Genomic DNA, 24,171 nt, shown 5'->3' with positions numbered 1-24,171 from the left:
TCAATGAAGGGAAGGAGAGAGAAGGCCTCAGAACAGGTGGAAGGGTAGGCAGAAACCATCCCCACACAGTACCTTTTTCCAGCTACTCCTAAGCAAGTCCAGTTCCTGAGCTGTACTCTACTGTGTCACCTTTTCTGGAGCTTTACTAGAAAAAAAAGCTTGCTCCTTTTCCTTTCCTTTCCTTTCCTTTCCTTTCCTTTCCTTTCCTTTCCTTTCCTTTCCTTTCCTTTCCTTTCCTTTCCTTTCCTTTCCTTTCCTTTCCTTTCCTTTCCTTTCCTTTCCTTTCCTTTCCTTTCCTTTCCTTTCCTTTCCTTTCCTTTCCTTTCCTTTCCTTTCCTTTCCTTTCCTTTCCTTTCCTTTCCTTTCCTTTCCTTTCCTTTCCTTTCCTTTCTTTCCTTTCCTCTTCCTTTCCTCTCCTCTCCTCTCCTCTCCTCTCCTCTCCTCTCCTCTCCTCTCCTCTCCTCTCCTCTCCTCTCCTCTCCTCTCCTCTCCTCTCCTCTCCTCTCCTCTCCTCTCCTCTCCTCTCCTCTCCTCTCCTCTCTTCTTTCCTCTCATCTTTCCTCTCCCCTTTCCTCTCCCCTTTCTCTCCCCTTTCCTCTCCCCTTTCCTTTCCCCTTTCCTTTCCCCTTTCCTTCCTCTTTCCTTTCCTTTCCTCTTTCCTTTCCCCTTTCCTTTCCCCTTTCTTTCCCCTTTCCTTCCCCTTTCCTTTCCTTTCCTTTCCTTTCCTTTCCTTTCCTTTCCTTTCCTTTCCTTTCCTTTCCTTTCCTTTCCTTTCCTTTCCTTTCCTTTCCTTTCCTTTCCTTTCCTTCTTCCTTTCCTTTCCTTTCCTTTCCTTTCCTTTCCTTTCTTTTCCTTTCTTTTCCTTTCCTTTCCTTTCCTCTTTCCTTTCCCCTTTCCTTTCCTTTCCTTTCCTTTCCTTTCCTTTCCTTTCCTTTCCTTTCCTTTCCTTTCCTTTCCTTTCCTTTCCTTTCCTTTCCTTTCCTTTCCTTTCCTTTCCTTTCCTTTCCTTTCCTTTCCTTTCCTTTCCTCATTCCTTTCCTTTCCTTTCCTCTTTCCTTTCCTTTCCTTTCCTCTTCCCTTTCCTCTTTCCTTTCCTTTCCTCTTTCCTTTCCTCTTCCCTTTCCTTTTTCCTTTTCCCTTTCCCCTTTCCTTTCCTTTCCTTTCCTGCCCTGCCCTGCCTGCCCTTCCTCCTTCCCTTCCTTCCTTTCCTTCCTTCCTTCCTTCCTTCCTTCCTTCCTTCCTTCCTTCCTTCCTTCCTTCCTTCCTTCCTTCCTTCCTTCCTTCCTTCCTTCCTTCCTTCCTTCCTTCCTTCCTTCCTTCCTTCCTTCCTTCCTTCCTTCCTTCCTCCCTCCCTTCCTTCCTCCCTTCCTTCCTTCCTTCCTTCCTCCCTTCCTTCCTCCCTTCCTCCCTTCCTTCCTCCCTTCCTACCTTCCTTCTCCTCCCTCCCTTCCTCCCTTCCTCCCTTCCCTTCCCTTCCCTTCCCTTCCCTTCCCTTCCCTTCCCTTCCCTTCCCTTCCCTTCCCGGTAAACTGCAACTCAAAATGAGGTGACTGCTCAGCCGAGTTTCAGTTGCTGTGCTGGAAGTACTCTAATAATTTCCTTGGGATTGTGCAACACGCGCACTGTTGATGTGACATTGAACAGCGCTTGCAGTAGACTGTGTAATGATTTAATGCATCTGCTCACAGCAACTGCTTACACTGTGTGTGATTTTCTTTTAAAGGGTTTGTGGTGGCACCACAGAAAAGAAGGCCTTTGTTTTTACTTTGTGCTGGCTACTGCACACAGCATGGGGAGGACACTGCATCTGCTTTGAGAGGAAACCATAATGCCCAGGGAAATAATATACAGCAGTGCAGGATGATGTGGGCAGGGAAAAAGAGATACAGCCAGCAGGGACCCTGCAATGTATGCAGGAGACTCAAAACAAGTTTTAGACGCAGTGGAAAGGAAAAAAAATTCTCCAGATATGAAACAAAAATATATTGAGATTGTGGCAACCCAGGAAGATACTTGAGATTGCTGGGCCAAGAGCAAACCTGAAAAGAAGGGCAGCTGCTGTAAAGCCACAAGGTATGTGCGTAGGGGAATGAGCTGTATACGTTGCTACTCTGTCTCACTTAGAAATTGTTTCTGTTTTTAAAAGACCATGATTCTAGTCTCTCTTCTAATCAGACCTAGCTCTAGCATTTGTAAAGCCCTTTTGGTGTTTTTGGTATGCCTGTTTGAAGGACAAGAAGCAAAGAGATCCAAGGCTGAGCCCATCCCCTCATGACAAATCATTAAATAAAATTTTTAAAATTGTCTCAAGATGTACAACTGGTTTCCTACCAGCAAGAACTTCCTTCCTGACACAAGCTCCTTAGTATAAGCTAATAAAAATATACGCAAATTTGTCAGAGCTGACTTGCCCCAGAAGACTGTGCTGGTTTTGGCTGGGGTAGAGTTAATAGTGCTGATAAGACAGGGGTGTTTCAGTCCCTGCTGAGCCGGGCTTGCACAGAGTCAAGGCATTTCTGCCCCTCACCCCACCCCACCAGCGAGGGGCTGGGGGGCACCAGGGGTTGGAAGGGGACACGGCCGGGACAGTGACCCCAACTGACCCAGGGATGTCCCGCACCACACGGCGTCAGGCTCAGCACATAGAGCTGGGGGAGGAGGAGGAAGGGGGGACGTTTGGAGTGATGGCGTTTGTCCTCCCAAGTCACCGTTAGGCGTGATGGAGCCCTGCTGTCCTGGGGATGGCTGAGCACCCCCTGCCCGTGGGGAGGAGGGAATGGATTCCTTGGTTTGCTCTGCTTGTGTGCGCGGCTTTTGCTTTCCCTACTAAACTGTCTTTATCTTAGCCCATGTGTTTTCTCACTTTTCTGGTTCTCTCCCCCACCCCACCAGGGGGGAGTGAGCGAGTGGCTGTGAGGGGCTTAGCTGCCACCAGAGGTTAAACCACGACACGCACATAGCTCTACCCTCAGCCCTGGGCATGTGCCACAAGAACCCCAGCCTGGGGCCATTCTGGAGCCTTCCGTCTGTCTCAAATTAGCACAGCACAGGTAGCTCATTCACAGCTTCTCTAATTAATCAGTTATGCACATAGTCCTTGCATATCTAGGCACATCATATTTGAAAGTATAATTGCCACAGCAAGACAACACAAACTAGAAACATTAACAAATCTTATTTTTCCACATCCCCCTTCCAATCGAGAATCTGAATAATTTAGTATGGGTTGGCAGCCCTTGATTACATTTTTGCACCTTTTAAAATTGTTTAAATGAAATTGTAAGTGATTTAAGCAGCAAATGAAAATGGCACATCTTTGTGTTCTGCTTGCATAGGAAAGGGTACTGAGTGTGTCAGGTTTTAGCAGCCACAAGTCAGATGCTCCAGCATTTTTCTGCTACGACAGTGAAATGCCTGACACTGCTCCTGGGTGCAAGGAGGAAGACTACTGATGTGAGTGAGGATTGTGGGGCTCAGTCAACACAAAAAGAGAGTAATAATAATTTTAAAATCATTACAAGTTGGCTGTGTGCCAGTTTACTTGGTCGCTTGGTATAACAAGAGCATGCAGCCTAACGAAGGATGAATTTCATGGAAAGACAGGATTCAGTTTGCAGGAGCATCTATATGTTATGGGTTATTCACACCTGAATCTATCTAGGGGATTAAGGAAAGTGTAATTCCTGTAGCTGGAATAGCCTATAAAGGTGCATGCAAAATGTCATGCAATGGGAGAAACTGCTGCTACCTCTCATCAACAAGCTGCATCCAACCTTGTTAGGTGCTCGTTTGGGCAGTAAGTTTATTAGCAAGGGGGTCTTGACTTCTATCTCTGCAAAGTGATACAGGAGTATATGGTATTATATAAATGAAATCTTTATAATTACTGTTTACAAAAATTTAGACTGTGTATAAATTAGGCAGACATCTTGGGGATACTCAGTTTGGCTGGAAAGCTCATTAAAAGGTTTTTAAACTGTAGCTTTCTACCTTAATTCCAAGAAGCAGATTTCCTTGTGGTATTTCTAATACACACCACTGAAAAGTTAATCTGACACTCTTTTTTTACCTTTTTTTCTTTTCTTCCTATATAGAAGACCCATTAAATAGGATGAAAAAAGTGCTCGCTCTCAGGGTATGGGTGAATTTCACCTTTCTGCTTCAAAACCCAGGGAATACAGAGAAGGTTGTAAGTGCTAAGCAGCTTTCAAAAATAGGTCCATTGCCCTTCACAGAAGGAGGAAATCGAGGGTTGTAAGGGAGTGAATACTTGCAAGATCTCTGAGCAGTTTTAAACCTGTTCTTCCAGATTCATCTCACATTCTAGGAAGAATCTGGCTCATATTTTATCTTCTTCACCAGGTCACACATCCATAATACATGGTCTTGGGGATTCCTGTAATCTAAATTGTCCTTCTACTTAAAAGGGAAATGCATAATGTGATCAATATTTTTTACCCTGTTAGAAACGGAACCGTCCAACTACAAATAAATAATTTATATGCAACAGGCCCAGAGCAAATAAAAAAAACCCGTCTCTTCTACACATTAGGTCTAAAATTTACAGGTTTTAAATGAATTAATTAATGAAAATGGAGGCGGAATCACTTAAGACTACTAAAGGAACTTGAGGAATGTCTAGCATGTTTTGTTCTTGCTATTACCTTTTGATTAACGATGGGAGACTTTTGAGTACCAGGTGAAAAAAAACCCCAAAACCTCTTACGTAAATCACATAGAATCAATGCCTCCTACAACCGCAATATGAAACTAAATTGTGGATAGAAGAAAGCCTGGATAATTTCTGATAGCAAAAGAATGATACTGGCAATATACTCCAAGACATGCATAAGATGCTATTGAAAAATGATTGCTAGATTCTGGACATACCTAAAAAGGTACAAAGAAACTTATAAGGATCGGCTTTCATCTCATTTTATGGAGGTCCCAACTCTTCACACAGTGAATTAATACTTGGTGTCAATATGGCCTTGTAAATCGGAGCTTCTTTATAATTTGCCCTCTTAGAGCACCTTTCATTGAATGGTTTCAAGGACCATTATTGAAATGAGACTTCATAGCTGTGCCTATGCTGTAAGGCAGTTAAGGGTTTCTTTTTAAAAAATTACTTTTTCTTGTTTCTCATTATTTTAGCTAGTTTTTTGACTCCTTTTAAAAAGCAGGAAAGTGTTTTATTAACAGTAAAGTGAAAGTGTTCAGCAAAAACTAGTGTATTGTGCTAACATGCTTTTTAAAAACAAAACAAAACAAAAAGGAATTGCCAAGAATCCCAACAACAAGCAAAGGAAACTATCGTAAAAAGTTGTATCAGAGAACCTTTTCGAACAGCCCAGAGAGTTATTCCTTTTTAGCACCATGTAAGGTCCTTCAAAATATAAATTACACACAAGATGTTAACCCTGGAAATCTGATTTAGTTATTACCTTTTTCTTATATAGAACAAATGAAAAGAAACACAGAGAAGCACAGAAGAAATGAATCCATCAGAAACTGAAGCATGCCAGCATGAAGCACTGACATTTCAACTCAATTTTGCAAATAAAAAGAATGTTTAGAGAAGGAAAGAATTTAGGAGTGAGCGATGAAGGAAAAGAGGCATTCATTACAAGTGCCATCATGCAATGCCAGATCTGGTTAAGTACAGTATGCCACTCTCTCTATAGTTAGGTGTTATTCAGTTTAAATTGAGCTGAGTTATGACAGCCATGAGTGGAATTTTTTATATGGTGCCACAGAAATATAATCAGCTTCCAGAAAACTCTCACTCATCTGCCTACAAAGCAGCACAGCAGCCTAATACATGCGGAGGCTGGGCAAGGCCAGGATGATGGAAAGAACCACACTTCACAGTTCCTGGAGCATACCTAATGCAGCTTGTTGAACCGTAACAGAATTTGTTGGACAAAGTTGTTCACTGACTCTGAATTTCAAAATTAACTATTTTTTTTCCCCCAAATCACAATCATTCCGGCCTAATGAACTACCTTCTGAGTTCCTGGACCAATGTAAGTGGAAGATTTGATGCAAGCACCTTGGCACAACGAGGGGCCCACACACTGAGATCTTGTCTTACTCCTATTACAGCTGTACACACGGTGGTTGTGTCTACCACAGGCTCTGGCTTTTCCAACCAAACCTTGCAGCGTTACTCATAAAGCACTGGCATGTCAGGAAAATGGGGCAGAGATCACATCAGGCTGATGAATTTGTAATTGCAATGGCTGTGTCCCTCTCCTCCCAAATACATAAATTGTAGAGAGTCGCTGTACGCAGAATGCGATTACAAACTAGAGAGGAACTCTGAGCCCTCATGGATGATGCTCACTCACTACAAGGCAAAAATGCTGGGTTTTTTACCAATGGCTGGTAAAAATGATGGTCCTGTGTGTTTTGTTTGCTTGGCTTTGGCAGAGTGTTCCTGTATGCGTTGCATTTGCCTGCAGTCCATTTTCTGAGACGTATTGCAGAATGACATTGTTATGAACATCGGCATTATTGCTGCTGAATTTCAGGTGATTCATTCCCACAAAATTGTGAGCATCATTAAACTAACTTTCAAAGTATTCTACAACTCCTCAAAGAGACCAGCACATCATATAGACCTTCTTCAAAGGACTCCCCTAGGCGCTACTCAGGAGTCTCCCTTGTGACAGATATTGCCGCAAACAGCAGCTGCTTTGCCTCTCCCTGTATTACCTTAGAGTGAGAAAAAGTGAAAGCTATGAATCAGTCTGCTATCATGAATACAGGGATAATGAAACAAGGAATAATTAAGGTGCCAGAAGTACCATTTGGCACATATAAATTATAAGTAATTTTTGAACACTGGTTTTCCTAGCTCCATAAAACTTCTATTCTTCCCCAGTGAAATTAGGCCAGTATCGCAGCACAGAAACTGTGGAACAAGTTCTCAAAACAATTATATTCAACCCATGCTTCTGTTTTGACTTGGGAACAGCAAGGTTTCTGATGGAAGAATGAAGTTGCTTCTATGTGTTTACAGACGGCTGTCTGTTTGAGTGACAGACATATGTGCTGGAGCAGTGTTAAGTGCTGTCACTTCGGTTTATGGAGCAGTTGCTTTAGAAAGATTTCATTTTAATGCTAAATAAATGAGATCAAACTAAAAAGAAGTAGGGCAATTAGAAAGTAAACATTGTTTTCCTTCCAATTCTAGACTAATATCAAAGCTTGAAAAAATTATCCTGTAGACCAAGGTGTATAGAAGACTTTAATCACAAGATCATATTCAAGTTTAGGAAGAAACACACCCTGTTATAAGGGGAACTGTGAGTATTTGCTTATCAATTTGGTCAAATGAAATGACTATTGCACCTGCCAACTCTGTCTTCTGCTACATCTTGTCACCTGAAGGGCGACCATCCGATATGGGGCATTTTTTGACCCAGTGGTGCAAGTCCTACAGGTGATAGAAGTAACATGATGTATGAAATAACTGTACGTCCAGAAATAGGGAAAAATACTGTGCCAGAAAATACAGAAAATATATTAATATTTTTGTTTGCGGGGCGGGGGGGGGGGGGGGGGGGGGCTGTGATTCTTTGTCTTTTTGCCAATGAAAAGTGATTCACAGCTCTCCTCAAATCCAGAAAAAGATCTGCAACTTTTAATGTTTTGCAGAGGGAATATACAGGAACAAAAGCAATTAGGTGTCACTGCAAGAGTCTTTTTCCTCTTATTAAATGTATCCAGGGAAAACCAGGAAAAGAACTCTCTGCTTTTCAAAGGAGATTTTTTTTTCTCCTTCCCACACTGTTCTGTTCCTGTGGCTTCTCTTTTAAATTCCCAGTGCCCAGCTGACTTCAGCTCAAACAGTACATATATACTGAATTTACTGAAATTAGAATACCCAAAAAGACTTTGTAAACCAAGTATTGTGGAATTTTAGAAGCAGGAAGAAAGCCTGAGAGACAGAAGTGTTCTTTCAGCAAAACAAATTCTTATATTTGCATTTTAGTGGGTCAGGAAAAAGAAAGAAAGAAAGCAAAACCCACAAGTGCAAGGAGGGTTCAACAGCAAGTGACTGGCTTTCTACCTAAATTCTATTTTTATAAGTTTTTTATGCTGTAGTGAAAGTAACATGGAAGTGCTTTCTAGTCATAAGGATTAGTAAATACTTTCCAAGAGTATGGTCAATAGAGTCTATCAGAAAATCAAAGATGAGAAAGAATGGATAGCTTTCAAGAGTTCAATGAGAACAGGCTTAGGAGGTGCCTAGCCTACTCAAGTAAACCACTGAAAATATTTGGAAATGTGTAAGAGTGCAAATGTCAAGCCAGTATTCAGGAAGACCAAGTGAAATGGCTCAGCAAAGGCTTGTTCACTGATCATAAAAATCTGAAAAGGAACTCATATGATAAAGAATTCAAAGGGACTGTGAGTCACCATGATTCTGGGGAAGAAAGTTTTGCCAGACTAACCTAATTTCATATCCTGGTAAAATTACAAGTACAGTTTATGGAGGTAACACACTTAAATTCCTATAAATGTAATGTTAGGAGTATTGTAATGCACAATATTCTGTTTAAATTTAGTATTGTACCTTCTTAAGGTAAACATTAAGTGGATTACTAACCAGCCATATGGCAGATTTTACAAATCTCTTTTCAAGGAAAGTTGTCAGGGAAAAATGGAATTGTAGTGCATCACTGCTTACTAGAATTCAATCTTTTAATCAGTGATCCAGAATTAAGTATAAAATCACTATTGAGGAAATTGGTGGCTGCTGTAGCTACTGCTTGAAAGAAAAATTGGTAAGAAGCCTGAGTAGAACTGCTTGGTAAATTGGGGGAATTCAAGCAAAGGACAGTTATACACAGCCAAATGCAACTGGACTTAGCTAAACAAAAGGAATACTGGCCATGCCTATCACACAATGGATTTATAGCCTGGAAAGAAATTACTCCAAAAAGACTCGCTGCTCATAGTGGAGATGGAGCAGAATGGATGAGTTTCCAGGATGATGCTGTACCAAAAAGAACTAATGAAATCCTTATATAAACAGAGGCAATGTGAGTAGAAACAGAAATGTGATTTTTATCTCCTCACCAAACACTCAAGTCTGATAGAGAAATTCTTGCATTCAAATAGATGCTTTACAATAAGGTGCTTAAAAGCTCACTCCATTTAGCTTATCACTAAAAAGAAAAAAGGTGTCTTGAGGACGAAGAAGATAAAAATGCCGTGTCCTATAGTTTTTTAATCTGGTGGAATAAAAGTCAGGAAGATAAGAGAATGGAATAGCGGCCCAAAAAATTAAAATAATTTTTTTCAGATTCACTCTGGATGTGTCTTTACAGAAGGTGTTTTAGTAAAACACTCAGGAAAAGCAGCATGGGAGAAATCCATGATCTTTCTTACTAGAGAAGGAAAAGTTAGATCAGCATAGGCCAGGTGCAGTCATAGGTCAGATCTAACCTATAAGGTACTTCTTTGTGGCCTACTGTCTTTTTTCCAAAGGTTGTAAATACAGGTTCCTTTAGGTGGTGGACACTGCTCTAGGAGCCAAAAACTCTTTGTTACACCTGAGTAATTTGGATGCCTGTTCTGCTTCCATAGATTAGTTAAGAAGCGGAAGAAAGGCAGTCAACCTCCACCAAGATTGGCACCTGTGTTCTCGATATTCCACCACATCCTCTGCACATGCTCTGCAAATGAGTCAAAACCAGGCAACTTTTCTTTTTCTCATGGCTTCTTGTGGTATGCCACTGTCCAGGGCTATGCTAACTTCCATGTGCTTTTAAAATATCTGCAATATTTATACTTGAAAATGGAGTATGTAACAACTGTGATGGTTTAGTGTCATAATGCCGTACTGTTCCAAGAATAAACTTTTCAACCAAAGAAAACACCTATTTTGACATAAAACTCAAATGCTGTACCTTTTTCTTTGCCTTTAGACCCTATACAAGGTCTTCTGCAATGTTCTCCTCTCAGAAAAGTCTTGTTTTCCTATTAAAGATTTCCTTCTCAGCTATAACAAGCTAGCTTCCACTCCCGCTGTGTTAAATGTTAACTGCTCTCAGATGCCCTCTTTTTGACTGAGTGGCAGGGCTAAAATTTGGGGAGACAAGAATCCCTCTCCCTGCAAAGGCTATTCAAATGTTGCTTTTAGACACCTGAGTCCAAGAGGAGACTATCATAGGTCCCATTGATTTCCTTCTTTCAGCTTGCTTCCTTCAAAAGGGAGACAACACAATACCTTTTCTCCACTCACAGTTGATCTGCATTTCTATTTGTGCTAACAAATAGGGGAAGTAGAATATCCAAAAATGAGACTGGGGCTGAATGACATCTATCTCTACCCTTTGGAGAAAAAGAGTATTTAAAAAATGATTTATGCATGTTTTTTATAGAGATTTAAGAAAATATGTAGGTTTGCTTGTACCGTGGTGTGACTAATCCATTCATCTGTGATTGACCTTACCCTGCAACTTGGAATAAAGCTACTAGATTCCATGCTGCATTTGACACCAGTTTATTTTATGATCCTTATTGACACAGTTATTCTTTGACTTGAGTATTTAAGGGGAATAGTATCTACTGACAAGGAGATGGGCCTTTTTAAACTAGGGCCACTGGATGAACAGATGTGAATAGACTGATCGTAGCTACTGCTGCACAAAAAAAATAAAAGAAAGAAAAGATATTCAACAACTCTACTGGAAAGGAATGCTCGCTGTAAGAAGTACCGTCTATTTCTATAAGGCTGAAAATTTAATTCTAGAGTGCTGCCATCCAGATAATGAGGTCAAGGAAAAGGATGTAGGTGCACGAGGACTGCAGTGTATAGGACTGCATTGTACTGCATCCAGTACAATGGGGTACGTTGGAAGACTGTTTTCTTACTGAATGGCATTACAGGAGGGAAATGCATTTTATCTCTACAGCATTTTAACCCCCCTTAGAAATGCATTTTTTCCTATTTACATAACTACTGCGTAAGCTTATTCCCCAAAACAATTGTGGCATCGTATTTGGGTTAGATCCACAGTGCCATGCCACAGAGCAGAAGAATAGGAGATGAGTGTTGTTAGGTCTTGTGTGGGTGCTGCCAACCAAGAATGAATGCACGAGGGGGGCCTTTATTTCAAGGACTGCTTTGGGAACTGAGGACAATCAGTTTAGCTCAAAATGTCTGTTATTGGAAGTAACTTATGAATAAACGTGACCCTCAGCTGTTGCTGAGAGAAACGTTGCAGCACAGGAGGTGGTGAGTAAAGGTGGCTTTGTGTTTTAAATTCCATGAATTTTGGCTGCTTTTAAGCCTGCCAGCACCACACTGGCTGCATTTTACCTAGAGCCTGTCTGGGCAACTGGCCTGAAGAGAGGTTTGACCACACCCTATTCCTCTAAACCACACTCCTATTTCTCTAAGCCACGGTTGGAGTTGAAAATGAAGTGGCAAACATTCCCTGAAGTATCTCCCTGGAGGAAGCCCTTTCGGAGCTGGATTTCCCCTCCCATCATAATCTAACTCCTAGTCCCTAGAGGGAGGTGAAAATGAGCTATTTTACACTAGACACACAACCCAGATTAGTTGTGACACTAAGGAATCAGATCTAAGGAGTCAGCTTGGTTTCTTATTAGTAATGTCTCAGCATATTATCACATATATACAGCACCCTGGCACTGAGAAGATCTCTCCAGAAACGATTCATCCTTTTGCTACTAACCGCGGGGGGGAGGGGGGAGAACAAGATAAAGGGAAAGAGATTACATTTTCTGTCTTGGTACAGAAAATTTAAGCTACAGTTGTAAGTTATTTTACCTCTTTCTTTCTTCTGAATTGTACATGAACAGCTCATAAGTTTCTGACATTTCAGTACCAAGAAATTTACTTGAATAGTTATTGGCTGGGTGCTCATTTACACATATTCAGTATTAAGAACATAAATTGTTTCAGCTGTATACGTAGAATTTGTTGTATATTTGTGTTTCCCATAATTTAACATTATATCAAGGTTTCTGGAATGAACACTGACAGTTACAAATGTGCCTTCTGTTAAAATTACTTTTAGGTTGGCTATTTTGATTAAAGTTGCTTGGTGGAAGATTCACAAGAAATGAAGTCTGAAAAAGCACTGAACTCAATTTGGTGAAAGTTCTTTTCAGAACTTAAATAAGTATTCAAGAGGGATGGTGGGAGTGGAAAATGAAAACTATTCTACCACCCTTCCGTCCAGTACACAGAATAGTCAGGCATCAAAATCACGCCATTTTCCTCAATGTTCTTGATCCAAACCCCAGAACGTGCACTGAGAGGATATATATTTTGCAGTGTAGCTGCACTTCACTAATGAATTCCAATTAACATCCTGAAATCTGCTTACTGGGAAGAGACAGTCATTATGTGCTCGTCACATTTCATAGATGGCTACAATTACCGGTATGAAAGTATTGCTCTGAGAGGAAATGCTGACCTGAAATCTATGGATATCTACCACTTTTTTTCACTAAGCATTGGAAAAACAAGATTCTCACTTGTGCTTACAGGGAGAATTACTACAGGCTGCTCCTCACAACTCCAAGCTCTTTCTGCTGTTCATCTTTTGCAGCAAGTCCTTCTAATGTTTCAAAGAAGGTTATTTTTAGAAGAAGGGTATGTGATTACCCAGTCATTCAACAGATGAATCACTTTAGCATCTTTAATTCCTGATCGACCTTATTCCAGTGGCTGCTATTAAAAAGTCAGTGATACCATAGCTAACACAGAGGCTTACCTACAACTAAGGCTGGTGTCTAACTTACAACCTATGAGGACTTTTATTAGAATAACATGGGCCACTTGTGTGCTGAAAATTGTGTGAATATTTCATTCCCTCCCCTGATTCAGGGAATCAAAGCTTAAGAATGCCACAGTTCTTCCCCCTGCATTAAATAGTAAATCACTGTATTTTATAATCCATCATAAATGGAAGCTACCAACCAAAATAATTTCTCACTCCAATCACTGTTTCTCTCCTAGAAGAGAACACTAAATCTATGTATCCATTGATGCAGTAGTCAGTTCATTCTGTTCGATTTATCTTCTCAAGTAGAAAAACTATGAAAATATCTTTTCAAATATATTCATTCTAGTACAATAAATAGAAATATATCTCGTATCAGAAAAGTGAGAATATCCTAAGAAGCATTTTAATATATATTTTTGGTGTCTCGGTTCATACATGATAGGTGATAAAGGAGAATTAATAGAACATGTATAATTTATTTGCATGTGGGTAATGTATGCGTGATCTCACATGATGACTCTCATCTAAGAAGCCATAATGTAAAGTCCATATAAAATATATATGAAGGTGAACATATGTCGTTAGTGAAAGTACAGTGAAATATTGTATGGATCGTAAATGGATTAGAACTAGAAAATAAGCTCGTGCTGAGGTTGATTGCTCAAGTCATTCTGATTATGCGGGCACCTTGTCATCTCTCCAAAGAATCGAAGTAGAATATTTCTGGCTTCTAATAACCTGTTCATTATGGTCTCGCAGATGAACATACTTTCACAAAAAGTGAATGAAGCATCACTGAGAACCATAACAAAGGTAATCTGGAGGCTACTCCTGAAAAGTGGGCAATACATTTTGGTTTTACCTTTTGGGGCACAACGGTTGGCCCTGCTGGCAGCCAAATCTCCAGAAACTACCAACTAAAATGAAGGTGAACATTCCCACAATGCATCTGCCATTGACAGGGTTGCAAATTTAGATGAGCTGCAATTTGGATGGCGTTGGATTGCATCCGTGACAAGGACTGGCTAGCGGAGAGGAGCAGAGAAGGAGATGCAAGATTCAGGCTGATAACAAAATAAGTTTCAAATTTTATATTTTCATTATTTTATTGCCCTTCAGTAAATAAAAATAATAGGAAAAGCCCAGAGACACAGCTGGGTTCCAAGTAACTGTGTTCTTTAGCAATTCACAGAGGTGAACAGCTGGCTTCTCTGAACGGTGGACAAGTGATTATTTTATCATTGATAGAGTTATTTGTTAAAGGGTAAACAACACAAAAAGCATACAGACAAACTGTTTAAAAAACCATAGCCATATTTCTGGAATATTCTTGAGATGCCTTTAAAAGTCAAAGAAAAAAAGGAGGAAACAAAAGTGATTACTTAATAAAGCCAAACTCTTACAAAGCCAGCCTAAAAGCCCTTGAAGGAGACATTGAAGAGACCTGAATGTCTCAGGCCTAGAGAAAAGGGAGGACACAATCATATGCACCATATAAAGAGGCATTATAAAAAGACCATGAATACTGTGCATAGGGCTGGTTCTGTCCTCTCAAAAGGAATATATTAGAAGTGGAAAAATTTCAGAAAGTGGAAACCAGGCTGTGCAATAACTCTCCACAAAAGCAATAATAGAGTAAATTGGGACTATTCAACCAAGGAAAAAAAATCATTTGGTGGGATATGATAGAAGTGTACAAAATTCTGCAAGGATGGAGAAGGAGTAACTTTTTTCCTAACTGTTCACTATCTCATTCATGCAAGAGCGGGGGCATCCAGTGAAGTAAGTGGGGGGGGGATGTTCAAAACTACTGAAAGGAGGTAATTCCTACCACTACAGGTATCAGATCTGGGAAACTCTTTGCAAAAGGATGCTACAGATGCCAGAAATTTACTTGGACTCAAGGGGAAATTGGAAATATACTTGGAAGAGAATCCAATTGCATATCAATGATTAACAACCAAATTCGTCTCTCGCTATGTATAGCCATACTGTCAACACTGAAACTAAGTGGATAATGGATTTATTTCTTTACTCTGCATGATGCAGCACAACGTACAGCTCCAGGCAGTGGAGGTTAAGTTCTGACACTAGGAAACTGCTAGCAAGGTACTTCACTCAAGCAGGGTGAATGGGCAGGATTAGGTGTTGACACAGGGATTGCACCACAAGGATGTGCCAACAGTGCTTTCTCGAGACCTAAACTACCACATCTATTTGGGTGCTATGCTCTGCTGAGCGAATGTACCACTCAGGGTACCACTCTTTGTGCTGTACTAGCAGTACAAAAATAAGAAAATTACTGATTCTAATTTTATTCTTGAGCTAGTAACAGGGTGTCCATGATCATGACTTGTGGGCAGATGTTTGACTTCACCTACAGAAGCTTTCAAAATCATGCGAATGGGGTTTGTTTTGTCAGTTAATTTACAGCCAGATTGAGATCCCAGTGATGATTTTGATGTCTCATAACCATCCCAAGAGTCTTGGGCAGCTTAACCTGATCACGCTTCTTCAGGCTAAACTTGTCACAGCAGTGCAAGATTTGTTATTAAATCTATTAGGTGAAAGCACATGAACTTAGTCAGTACTTTAAAACACTGTTTGCCTAATGCAAATGGGGATGGCACTCAGGGCCACACGCAATTCTGGGAGCTCCAAAGAATCTTTTGCTTGAAATGTTGAACTAATGTAACCATTTTGTATATGAACTTAATTAGAAGTCTACTAATTAGACAGCTTCTTTGTAAAGTAAACATGCATGGATTGTCATATGAGGTTTAGAGAGAATATAAAATCAAGTTTATTTTTTAAATGGAATGCAAGAAAACAGAGCAATGGACATGGCAACTTGACAAGTGCATGATGTGTCAATATTTGCTCTGCACAATTGTTTCTCTGAAGATTAAGAGGGCTGAATCTTTGGACATGGTAGATAATTTGAGTTGAATCACACTCCAGAACATATTTTTTGTTAGGAGGAGCTGCAGTAAGATTTTGATTAGCTGTTGAGTTCATAGCCAGTACATGAACTCCAATTACTCCTCCAGTATTCAGGGAGTATATTTTCAATAAGAAGTTTTAGACCAAGAATGAGTAAAGCCGTTCAATAGTTTAAGCTTCCCTGAATCACTTCTATTAATTTGGGGGTCTGTAAAATTGGTGTGAGTCTGTAAAGCAGATTTCCACCCACACCCCTCAATTTAATTCCTTTTCTTTCCCCAGAGGCAGCCCTATATTTCCCCTCCTTCTGCACCCTTATCCACTTCTCACAGAAAGATTTTCTAGCAAAGGGAAAATTCTACTACTGAGTTTCCCTTTAGCCTGGAAAAAATATTAAGCTGTTACCAGAGGTGCTTCATGTACAATGCAATAATATTTGCACATGTTCATAAATACTATTTTCATACTAAATGTTTTCTCTATATATAGTGTTCCCCTGCTATCCCTCAAGTCTCTCTTCAATTGCTTATTTCATCCTAACTATTTTTGTTCCACCTGGTGCAAACAACATTAAAACTCCTTTTTAAGGGATGGGCTTAAAGCACCATTGGACTCTAACGAGGCAGAAGCACATGCTTAACTGCTTTGCTGAATTGGGGCCAAGAAAATGAAGTAACTTGCTCACATGTCTCCATAAGCCAATTGAGTTTGGGTCTTTTATCATCGTAGGTTAACACTGGGTTGAGAACAGCTCAAGGCATCCTCAGTGGGAAGGCTCTGCTTAGGGAGCTGCTGTCTTGAAGGCAGTGAACAGTCACTCTGCAAATCCTTTTCTGAGTCATTTTCTTGATGACTATTCAACTCCTTCTGCTCCCAAGGTCTGATATTTAGAAGATCTGCGGCTAAGCCTTAAGAAGCACATTTTCTGTTATTAATTGTTGGATATTACTTTAACTGGGCTCTTTGTAAATTGGCTGAACAAGGAAAAGGTATTTCCAGAAACAGCCATCTGCAGCTACAATGCTTTGTCTGCTAGATTTGGTATCAATATACTGAGAAGTTGTCCTAGCAAAACAATCTTGGGCGTGCCTGTGTTACAGCCTGCAGAGCAGCATACAGACAGAGAAGCTAGCCGTAAACAAGCTACCAGATACTGGAAGGAGAATAGCAATGACAATAGAGTGCTCACAGCAGGTTAGTTTGCTCCATCCCTCAGGTGTACAAACCACAAAGTTCTGTGATGCACACAGGTATCTCATTAAGACAGAATTCACGATAAAAATAAAAGTGGTGATATTTTTGTAGTAAATTAAAGTGGTAGTACTTATAACCACAATAAAAATACTATTAATTCTTAAGTCTGCTCAACTAGTATGCAAATCAGTGCTGCAACCCATGGAAATTTTATGTAATGTAAAACCAATCCATTTGATTTAATGTAATTTTGAGTGGCAGGAATAGGAAAGGAGAAGAGAAACAAGCAAAATATGTATATTTGGTGAACACTGTTGCAGTAACACACTGAGATCAATTCAAGGTAAATTCCAGGGAGCCATAGAGACTGAAAAAAATATTCTTATATTCCTCATTAAGTAATTACTATGCCTTACCACTTAGAAAACTCCAGTGAAATATAGACAAGAGTCTTTTTATGACCAAACTGCATCCAAATTGCTTCATGCAAATAAGCCTGCTAAAAGTAGATTCATTCAGTGCATACAAATCCAAACTGCTAGATCCAGAACTAGGCTCATCTTGTGCAAAATTAGGTCATTCTCTCCAATAGATGAAGGAATCTACAATGGCCGACACTCTTCAGAACAAATTACATCCTTTTCAAATTGGGTTCATTAGCCTTTCCTGCATACAAGTAAAATGCAATTTAGTTTCTTAAAGGGACTTCTCTCAACTGTAAAATTCATAGAACTTGGCTTATGGAACAATATTTTCTTCTGAGTTCTGATTAAAACATATAAACTTAATAATCCGTAAGGCTATGAACAACCTTTGTATTCAGTACAGAAAGCTTTTCAGTTAGCTGGAATGAGCATTTGGGTTTAGACACTTCCAGTCCATTAAACTAATTGAATAAGTGAGAATTCATTCTTCCAGAATAACCAGTTGCTTCAGGAAGTGATGCTGACAATTAAGTAAGCGACACTCTTTCTTCTGAAGCATAACCAGCAAGTGTCCCAGCAAGGAGCTCTGTTGAACTACACATATCTTCTTAGAGCAGATCATTAAATGGAGTCTCAGGCAACGTCACAGAAGTATTGTGTTTGCCCCAGTTCTTTAATCACTTCCCAGATGCACATGTCCTATGAACTTCTCTGTGCCAAGGATGTAAGTGTGCACATTTCAGCGTTACTGGGCAAGGATGACAGATGGGCTGCCATCCATCTCCCCACACAGCAATGGCCAATGCTGTTTATCAGCAAGTGTTTCTCATATCAAGGAAGGCAGCCAAGGATATTTAAACTAGGAATATGAGAAAGCTAAAGTGATTTAGCTGGATGAGCTTGAATTTAACAGGATTACTTCTTATTTTTATTAGAAAGATATAATGTGATTCAGCTCTCTTTTTTCCTCCAGAAAGGTCATCATGGTAACAGCAGAATTATCTCCATTCTGTAGAATTCCTGCAGCAATATTATTGCACAAATTCACAGCGGTGTGGCATATTTAACTGGTTTCACCATCCATCATATATAACTGTCTACTACACACTCAAGCCTCTGGAAGATTTCAAAAAGCTGAACTACATTTTTCAGCTCCTTGCACATTAAGAGCATGCAGAGTTCAAGCAAATCCTAAAACTAGCTACGACACACAAAAGAAGTTTAGATGAAGAAGAAATATCTGAGACAAGAGTGATTAAAAATATAATAGAAATAAAACTGCTGCAATTTCCACTTCCGCCCCCCCACAGAGGAGGCTGGCTTTCAAAGCACAGTATTACAATTACCATTAGCAGAGCTGAACTGCTGTAGCATTGTTTCCTAATGAGAGATTGCCAGTCAAGGATGTCTTACCTAGATAAAAAACCTGACTTGGTGACACAAATCCTAGATGTCACACAAATGGGTAGTCACAAATCATGATATACTCAAGGACCCAGTTGACAGTGGAGAAGGAAGACCATGCAGTCCATGGGTAACTGGCAGAACCTGAAAGTGAGTGTCAGCATTTTTTACCAAAAATAGCCACTACCTTTCTGAGCAATCCAAGGAAGAAATGTTTTTGTTCTATGCAGGAGTCAGAAAGATAATAAGGTGCTTTGTATTGAACAGAAGCATACATTTCTGAATATCAGAGCCCTTTTCTACTCAGCATGTGTGAGAGAGTGATTAGTTTGCTCTTAGTCTGTGGGTAACAGCCACAAGTTTCATTTTGCAGGCTGTTCAAGGATCACTAATGGTGAAGGCATTACACCAACAGGGGTTGGTAACACCATCTGGTTAATGCCATTCCACCTCTTCAAATGCCTTTTCTGCATCCTACCCTTAGAACCAGGTTTTCTGAGTATTGCTCCGCTTCTATAAGTACAATTTTTTGTAACTGTTGTTCTCAGTAAGACGATTGTGGTTATAGAACCAGACAGAAAAATATAAAAAGCCTGGCATTCTGGTTGCTCAGTGACTTAGTTTTTAGGGGAGTTACACTGAGTTCAGACTTTGGAATGCAGTAGGAACCTGTTGGATGGAGCATGCTGAATAGATATCACTGTTTGTTACAGTAGATTCCTTCAAATACCACAATAAATCCAACTCAAAGCTAGAAGCACAGCTTTCCTTTCTGGTTCTGGGCAACCAAACAAGATGTTTGGGCATGAGTTTTGAAAGGCTTGAGCTTCCCAAAAGAAAACTCAGACCCTTGTCAGCTCTCTCAAGCCATGTGAAAAGCACCTATGCTAGCTTTTTTACAGCTTGATTGGTGCAGTAGCAACTTAATTTGGCTGATTCTATAATTAAGAAGATACTTAGACTTGTCAGCAACAACACAGCCAGTTTGTTCTAAGTTTAAGCTGCATGACAAGGAAGATAGCAATCTGCAAGCTTCTGAGCATAATATATTAATATAATTGTTGATGCCCTAGTGTAATTTTTTGTCTCAATTTTCTTTTCCCCTCCTCCTTTCTTCTCTTCCATTTTTTTACTATCAAGACAAAACTGCATTAGAAATAGCTCTTATCATTTTAATAGTCTTTAAATTAGGCTGGCACAGCCTTAAATAAAGAGATATTTTGTGGGAGAAAAAAAAAGAAAATAGAGAAACTGTTTGTAAAACATAACTCTTGTGCCCAAAGGGACATATCATTTTCATATTTTAAATCTGAATGTGTTTTAGTTATTTTGTGTTTTTGCAGCAATCAGTTCACATTATGAGAATAGGGTACTATAATTATGGAAATTAAGTACAGATTTCAGTTGAATGAACTCATCAGATGGAATTACAGCCTTTCTAGATTGGTCGTCTGGCTTTATGTCAGATGATTTGCATAAAACATTTAGCTTAATGAGAAGTAAACAACAAGACTGCGGAATGTATTAACCCAAGGGGGTCTGAGCTGACATGTAAGAAATATTAAGGTTGTAGGTTTTTTTATTTTAAAGACAAAAAGGAAGCCTTGAGAGCAGATTAGGGACATAAAGGTAATTCTGGCTTGGATCATAATTCTTCATGAGTGGTATTTTTCACCACCTACAGTCATACACTGTAAAGTAATTTTTCAGGTTTATTTACTTTCAGTTGCCTGTAAGCAAAATCTGACATAATCTAGTTACCCTGTCAGATACTGTTCATGGCTGCAAACATGTCTTTGTGTTCAGTAGTTGAATTTTCTTCTGGTCAGTGGTCTGGAACTTGCTCAAATTATGTTCTGGGGTATCTAGTCATTTATCCATAATCTCCAGAGGATCTAATTTTCATTGTGAAGTGCAAAACCAAACCATACTTTTACATCTTTAGTCATTAAACTCAGAAGTGCTACCATCCTAAAAGCATATTGATAGCAGGTCTACTTAATGCACAGAATATTAAAGGACTCTTTCTTTCTGTTCCCATGGCAGCATCTACTTCTGGGAGAGGATTCTCCAGGAGGGCTAAGCAAAGTACATGAGAGGTGCTTTGAAATCACTATTCTTCCTGTTAAGATTTTCAGGCTCTGCCTGTGAGCTGCCTCCTAGCCTGGTACGTCTTGGCATTTCCACAATACTAGTGATTCTATCCCTCATCCCATTGTAGATCACCTCTTGACACGTCTCTCTCTTACACTGGAACCTGAATGTGGCCATTTACCATAACCTCCTGTTGTATTTGCACTAAGGGCGCCTTGTTCTCTCTCTACAGCACTGTGGGCTGTGAAATGGAAAGACTGTAGAAGGAAATAGAATTCCTTCCCTAATATTTAAGAGCCTTGGGACTTAATTAAGCCTTCAACACTGTACTTCCAACAAGAGTAAGAATGTGGACAGATGATCACAAGAGACCAAGTTAGCCCATCTTAAGACATAACCACTCATTAGCTGAAAATTACCACCCTTAGCAGATGGGCAGCATTGCCTGTGAATGCGATTGCTTCTGATCATCTGACCATACCTGTAGAGCCTCTTCAAACTCCAGCCCCTCTGATTGCAAATAAGGCGCTTGATTACTTGAAAGAAATGTCCCCAATTAAGACTGTACCATTCACCATCCTCACAGAGGGAAAAATAAAAGTCTGCAAAGGTAAATTAAGCCCCATTGCTCTATCTTTCATTTAACCCACACATGAACATTTCAAGGAGAAACCCAGATTAGCCAGTAAAGTGGTAGTTAGAAATTCTATGGCAAGTATTTTGATTAACACAGTTCTGACTTAGAGGCATGAAACAAACTTCAGTGTTTAGACAGGATCCTGATGGTGCAAATTATAACTTTTTTTTGCATTCTCCAAAGAAAATCACCATATAAGACTGTCTGAGTAGAAGGGTATGAGTAATCTTTCATCTGGAAGTCAAGGCTTCTGTTACCCTTGCCTAGGAAGGAACAGTACTGGGAGAGATTGCCTTTCCCCAGTTCATGATTGCTAGTGACAACATACAGAGAAGCAAGTTACCAATTCATTGAGTTGAAGAACAGCATGCCACATGTTGTGCTTAGATTTCAAAATAAAAAATCGTATGGCAGTAGGAAATGGAAAAAGCCACTCTGCTTTTGCTGCCACATGTGTTCTTTCTACTGCTGAGCTCTCCTTAATGAAAAATTGGTCCGAGCTCGAAGAAGCAGAGCAAGAGATGAGAAAGAAATGGTGGTGCGGAAAACTACTGACCCTTGTGTCTAGTTGAATACAGAAGCCACGTAGGTAGGGGGTTCCTTGAAAGAGTATGTCTAAATCTATGAGCTTATGACTGGCTGCATTTAGGGAAACAAAGTGAAATGAGAAATCTTCAGAGTGCTGGACGAATGTGCACATCTGACGAGAAAAGATGAGCTATAGCAAATTAAAGGCTGACAGTTCAGTGGCCACACAGCCAGCGTGAGGAGAACAGGATTGCTGCTTATTTTGGAAATATATGAAAAGCTTTTGGGACCTGTTCTGTAGCAATTCAAATCAGTGGGAATTTTGCTTGCTATATAGCTGATTTGGTGCTTCATTTTGAAGTCAGACCATGTGCCATCACTGCAAACACCCTGGAGACCCTCCCATCCTCCTAGCTGCTCTGGTGAGTATCACCCAGAAAGAATCAATATCAAACCTGCAATGGTCTCTTTAGAGAAGACTGAAGAACTCCCTGTTTCTTTTTTTAAAATGGGCCCAGTTCCGCTCTCGGGTAACTCTGAGATTCAGGCCCATCCCACCTGCCTCGGACACTTCAGAACAGTCCTGCTCACAGAGATCAATTGCCATCTTCTCTCCTACAGGGAATTTCCTCTCAGGAAAATTATTCCCCTACGCATCTCAATACTGAAAGCACTTTGGGATGGTTGGGGTGAAGAAGGCTATAGGAGACTCTATTTTAAAGGAGATCTATTTTAAAGATGTGAAGAAAGCAAGTGTCCTTCCTTTGTTACAAGAGATAATGAAAATTATGTGCATTTCATACAGCTAGAGCAAATCAGCAGCAAAGCCATGCCTCTTTTTATTTGTAATTCAGCTGAATGATAATTTCTTTCTCTTTGCCTTTGTTTATGCTCTGCTATAAACCTGTATGAGGCCCTCAGCTCAATCATCAACTAAATAAAGCGATACTTCGTGCTTAATAAACACATTCTATCCATTGATCACAAAATCCTTTCCAAAGGTAAATGAACATTCAAGACATGGAGAAATTATATCCAATTATTGAAGATTATAAAATGAGGCTGAATCACAATATAGGTACAAAGTGTACTCCAGCTCCTTCTTCCTGTCCTTTAGGACCATCCTTCCCAGAGGTAGAGCTTTTACTCAAAATTTCCTGGAGTACCTAAAAATTATATTTAATAGCATATGATGCAGAATCATCTCTTTTAAAAAGAATGGATTTCTGGCTCCTAGTTCTGGCTGAACGACTTACACACATGGTTACAAACACAGCATTCAGCAAAATTTTTAACTCAGTGAAACCTGGCAACAAGATAACCTCTGCCTTGCAGCAAGGGTGAGGATTCTGCTCATCACTTGATTGGTAGTAGCTTATCCCTTTCAGATACATCATGCGCCAGCTCCCCGTAAGTTTCTAACACCATCCTCACCTATCATTTGGGAAAAATAAAAAAATACAGTCTTGCATGTTACCAGGAAAGATTTGCAGCCCCTGCCCTAGGAACAGCTCCCACTTGCAACTGAGCATGGCCAGATGCAGAAGTTAGATGTCCACCAATGATCCCTTTGATTGTATTGGTGTGGTCTCCTTTGGCCATTTCTCCCAGAAATTTAGTCCAATGAATGTTCCCAGAAAAGCTATATCCTAGGGACTGGGAAAGGATCTGAAAGGGAAGATTTCAGAGGAGGAAAGACTTGCAAAACGAATTTACCCTCCAACTGTCCTGTTAAAGCTGGCCCCTGTGCAGAGAGGAACTCAAGATTCATTAAGCCGGAAATGGGAGCACTAGAAAACATAGCCTGGTGATTACAGTATTCAGCTGGAAGAGTTTTGTAATTTAAAGATTGTGAACAATGCTCAAGTTATTTACTGCATGTGGCCCCAAGTCACTTGTCCCATAAATCAGTGTTAGAGCTCCTGATGCCTCTATCAGTGCCTTATCGATCTATGTTCCATAGACCCCTCTTTCATGAGCTGCAACTTTTTATCAGTTCTGCAGCAAATGAAGTTGTAGAGGGGAGGAAAATTCCCTGCTCTTTTTGGAACCAAGAAAGCAGTAAGAAAGTTACAAACTTTCAGAACTATGGGAAGGAAAACTCTAACAAAACCCGAGTCCCTCCAGACCATTCCCTCCTGGTCTGTGCAGGGTCACCAGGACTTGTTAC

General features: G+C 40.0%; 1 long non-coding RNA gene across 1 annotated transcript in view; it reads right to left on the bottom strand.

Annotated features, from left to right (window-relative positions):
• The window catches only part of LOC142060916 (uncharacterized), a 38,644-nt gene that overhangs the window by 458 nt on the left and 14,015 nt on the right, over positions 1-24,171 (bottom strand). The gene's annotated exons all lie outside the window — the stretch shown is intronic.

This window comes from Phalacrocorax aristotelis, chromosome 8 (genome assembly GCF_949628215.1).
Source record: "Phalacrocorax aristotelis chromosome 8, bGulAri2.1, whole genome shotgun sequence".
In the NCBI taxonomy this organism is placed as follows: Eukaryota; Metazoa; Chordata; class Aves; order Suliformes; family Phalacrocoracidae; genus Phalacrocorax; species Phalacrocorax aristotelis.
The sequence above is the reverse complement of the archived record's forward strand: the minus strand, read 5'-3'. Positions and strand labels throughout refer to the sequence as shown.